The following is a 5,048-nucleotide window of genomic DNA, read 5'->3' on the forward strand; positions in this document are numbered from 1 at the left end:
GAGAGGGAAGGGAGAAGAGCTAAAGGCATGAAACCGGTCTCTCCCCAGATGGCGTATTCGAGTGTTGCGATCGCCAATATATATTTCTGTATCTATATAATTCGGAAAACAATAAATAATTACTTGAAATAGTATAATTTTTATTGATTATTAATAAATTTTCATCGTATTCTTGGTAAGCATTTTTTAATTTTGAGTGATTAATTTAACTAGATCTAGTTTTTAGGTTATATATCGCAATTCGTATCAAGATCTTGCAAATACAGTGAATTCGCGATAACTCGAATCTGATAGGACTGACGAAAAACTTCGACATATCGGAAGTTCGACTTACCGTTAGTTTCGGTTTTGGACTTTCAAAATATTGTCGGATTATTTAATTAATGCTTATTAATTACAAATCTTCTAAAATGCTAACAATATTTAAGATCATTTTCCTGGCAAGCCATTTACGATAAGACTGTTTAAAGCACTTTATGATACCCTGGTCCATCGGCTGCAACTTTGCTGTTGTGTTTGGCGGGAGAAACTGCAAGTTTACTGCTTTCAAATTAGGTAGATCACTATGCGCTGTGCATTTTATCCATAAAGAGTATCAGTTTTCTTTTCTTAGCGAAGAATTTCCGATCCAATTTTCTTACATATTCTTCAAATAATACTGATGTCATCCAAAACTTTTTGTTAGACTTGTAATCCAAAGGATACGTTTTTACATTTTTGAAACATCGGGAATTTCGGTATTTTCCGATAGCAAGTAAGGGCAATTTCTCTGTCCCAGACGCATTTCCTCCAACTAGGACAGTCAAACGTTCCTTGCTCATTTTACCCCCTGAGCAGTTTTCATCCTTCAACATCATAGTCTTATTTGGAAGACATTTAAAAAATAAACCCATTTCATCAATATTGAAAACATCATTTTAACTGTATCCTTGAAGTAAATTTGGTAACGTTTCATTTAACCACTGTTCACATACTTCAAGAGGGACAGCTTTAGCTTCTCCATGAAGAATGCGAAAGACATTGTGTGTATGTGTTGCAAAGGAAGGGACGAGATATCAGCTCCTAGGTTTTTTTTCTTGCTTCAAAAGATCCAAAAAAAATCGAGTTAAAGGGTGTAAAATTCGAGTAATCGAGAATAATTAACATGAAATTGAAGATAAAAGGGTCGGGACCTCATAAAAAAATCGAGTTATAGTAATATTCGAGTTATCATACTTCGAGTTATAGCGAATTGACTGTACATATATTATTATTATGTGGTATGTCATCTTAAGGTAATGAAAGGATAATCTATGTACAAATTATTTGAAAATAAAATTTTCACGAGAAAAACTTTTCGTTTTGAATTCGCCGGATTTATAAAGCAGGGTTTTTATAATGACAAATTACCGACCGGTCTGTGTAGGGGGCAGGGAGCCGTCCTTGCATCAGAAAGGTTCTGGGTTCGAATCTCGGGCAAGGCACGGATGTTCTTTGTACTCTCTGCGGGTGGTGACCACTTGGATCAGTGTGCGTAGGGACCGGGGGTGAGCGGTATTGGTCCTCGTAAAGTGCTCGGGTGCCATTCCCTCTGCAAAAGGATCAAAATTATGATGGCATGTCTTCGGATCATCTTCAGGGATGTTTCCCAGACCGTCGCCAATAGCCCATTGTGCAGCTCTAGTGCGACGTAAATGAACTACAACAAACCTCTAAACAAAAGATCCCATTTTGTTTTCGCTAGCATTAGAAAGACTATCAAACATTTCTCCTTTTGAAATGTCGCAAGCCACAATAAAGAAAGAACGTTACAATGCTACACTGAAGACATATCCAGTCCAACTGATGATCTTGTTGTTCTGCTAGCAGTCATTTGTCTCAAATAACAACGCCCTCTATGGGTCGCGGCTTTCAAGAATTGTGATATTTCTTAAAATTTATGCAAAGTTTTAGTAGAGTTTTTCATAAGAGTTTTCTGTAATTTATAAATTCAAAAAGGTTGTGCTCCTAAAACATATTGTAAAAAATTATTATCACAACATAAATAAAATTTAAGGTTTGCCATGTCTTGAGTGTTATCCCTTAATTGGCTACATTTGTGTAAAATATCACCATTTGCTTTTTTTGGAGGGAAAATATCACAGCATGCTATCAGTAACTTCAGAATTAATTTGTTATTTGTTTCGTTGAAAGTTAAATCAACACAAACATGTTAAACGCTTGAAATATAATGATATTAAATTAGGCGCTTTTTCAAGCTTAGACGTAAAAATCAATCGGAAATAGTAACCCGGAAGTTTCACGACGAATTTTGCCCTCTACCGTCAACTGCTCTTAACTTTACACGATAAACCATCCTTTTCCCAATAGGATGGTTGACTGAATGTAAAAAATAACCAGATTCCCAAAACCGGAAGAAATTTAAAAAACTTCCAGCGATTTCCTCCGCTTATGTTATGCTTACGAGGCGATGTGTGAACAGATTTATTATTGTGATTTGTGTTGAAATTTACGCTTGATTTTATCATTCATAAGAGTTTCCTATAATTTATAAATTCTAATAGGTCGTGAGCCTGTGGCGTAACTACCGCTACGAATATTAAACATCAATTCACTGGTATATAAGACATGCTAACTTGATTCTATCAGGAGGTACCTTTTGATAGATGAAGGTTGGCATTGTCGATAACTCCGCCCCCACATTGGTGACCCGGACGTGATTTGTACACGCAGTAACGCCCACTTCGATCTGGTTACGCCTGCTTCGATGGATGATCCACATTGAACAGTTGACTTGCTACTTGTGACTGCGACATTATCCACCTCCTCACGCTGTTTCTGCTCAGTCTCGTCTCGATCATACTCAACGTCAGCCTGCATACACTCGACTGCTAAAGGCAACACAGGAGCGACTATGACTGTGAAGTTAATGCATCTCTCACATTCAGCACTCAAAAACCCGGTGACGTTAGTTACAGCTCTCCCGGTCTTTCACAAGTACAGCAACTAGAGGTATCCGTTCATCGAATTCTATCCCTGATAAAATTCTGGTGGGGGAGTATTGTGGCGTAACTACTACTACGAATATTAAACATCAATTCACTGGTATATAAGACATGCTAACTTGATTCAGTCAGGAGGTACCTTTGATAGATGAAGGTTGGCATTGTCGATAACTCTGCCCCCACATTGGTGACCCGGACGTGAACGAAAAATTTTTTGGAATTGATTAATTTAAAAAAGGCTCCTCTATAGTGATTAATGGGAGCGGAGCTGTCGGCTATTATGGAGCAAATAAGTTCGCTAGTTACGTAATGTTAACCTTAGCGCGAGAGTTTGAAGCCCATTTAGATATTTAAAATTATTGTTGTTCATTTACGTCGCACTAGAGCTGCACAATGGGCTATTGACGACGGTCTGGGAAACATCCCTGAGGATGATCCGAAGACATGCCATCACAATTTTGATCCTCTGCAGAGGGGATGACACCCTTGCTTCGGTAGCCCGACGACCTGCACGCGAAGTCGAGCACTTTACGGTAGAACAGTTTAACGAGGACCAATACCGCACACCCTCGGTCCCTACGCAGACTGATCCAAGTGGTCACCCACCCGCACACTGACCGCAGCCAGTGATGCTTGGCATCGGTGATCTGCGGGAACCGTGTCTTAACGATCAGTCTACTGCGGGACCGCAGTAAGTATGAGTTCGGGACACTTTAGCATAGAAAGCACAAGTAATAAAATTACAGTAGAGTCCCGATTATCCGCTTTAACCGAGCTATCAAATATTTCAAGGATTTTTTTTTTTATTATTCCAGATTATTTTTTATTTTTAAAACTACCCTGGAAAAAAATTCTGAATTTTACCTTCCAAACACTCAGGAAAATAAGCTGACAGACAACACGACACATCGTCAATAATGAAAATGAATCTAGCGAAGATGACAGTGACGATGAAAATGAACAAATAAAAACTTCTCATACAGATGGACTAAAAGCTATCGAATACATAGAACAACAAGATGTGGTTACATTAGCTTTCCTGTTATCCTTAAGAAAAATGGTGTGAAACATTACTTCAGAAAAGCGCAAAAGTAAAACAAAAAACGATTAAGTTTTTTTTTAAGCAAAAACTCTTTAATTCTCTTCAAGTGTTTTTACATAAGCTTTTTAATTATAATATGAATTGTATGTGGTGTACTCGTTTAAATTTTGTATTTGTTTAACATATTACATTTACACCTACTCTTCCCCCCCCCTTTAATTCTCTTCGCTTTAACCGATTTTTTCGGTTATCCAAGTTAGTTGTGGTCTACATTAACTCGGGTAATCGGGACTCTACTGTATTTCCATCTCAGTTGTGAGGGTAAAGATCAGAAAACTTATCATAACCTAATGCTCCATTACATGCTGTGCTACTTCCTCACGCACCACTCGAGCCATAGCTGGAGTATGGTGTAATATATTTATGCTATTGTTCGAAAAAGGCAAGCTCCGTTGGTAATAAATGGTATGACGTATGCACCATAGCACTGTTTATGTCTAAAATTTAAATATTTTTATCCATTTTAGAAAGGATTAAGAATAAATCTAAATAATTACATAGTAACTAAATTTTTATGTCTATAAAAATACAAAATTATTCTAAATAAATAATTAACACATTCGCCAATTCTAACGTATAGATAATATTATTTAACACAACCTAATAAAATGAACATTAACTATAGTGTTTCCAATTGATAGAGTAATACTCAAGTTTATGATGATCAAATAAGAGATCAAGTTATCAGATAAGAGAAATGAATCATGTATTTTGTTAACAAAATGTTCTTTGTTTTAGTGGAAAATTATCGACTTTCAAGAAGAAAAAAAAAAATGATGAATGCGAAACAATCATGGGGGTTTGTAAACAGTATACTTAAAATAGAAAAAAAAAGGATAAAAATGCTTAAACATATTTACCTTAATTTAAAAAAAAAGTTTTTTTTTTTTTTTTTTTTTTTCCTGAGCAGTGAGGTCTTTTTTTCTTTTTAATACTTATCTGCAAAATATAACACAAACACA

This window comes from Parasteatoda tepidariorum, chromosome 7, assembly GCF_982258835.1.
Source record: "Parasteatoda tepidariorum strain Cologne lab strain chromosome 7, Ptep-v5.0, whole genome shotgun sequence".
Lineage (NCBI taxonomy): Eukaryota > Metazoa > Arthropoda > Arachnida > Araneae > Theridiidae > Parasteatoda > Parasteatoda tepidariorum.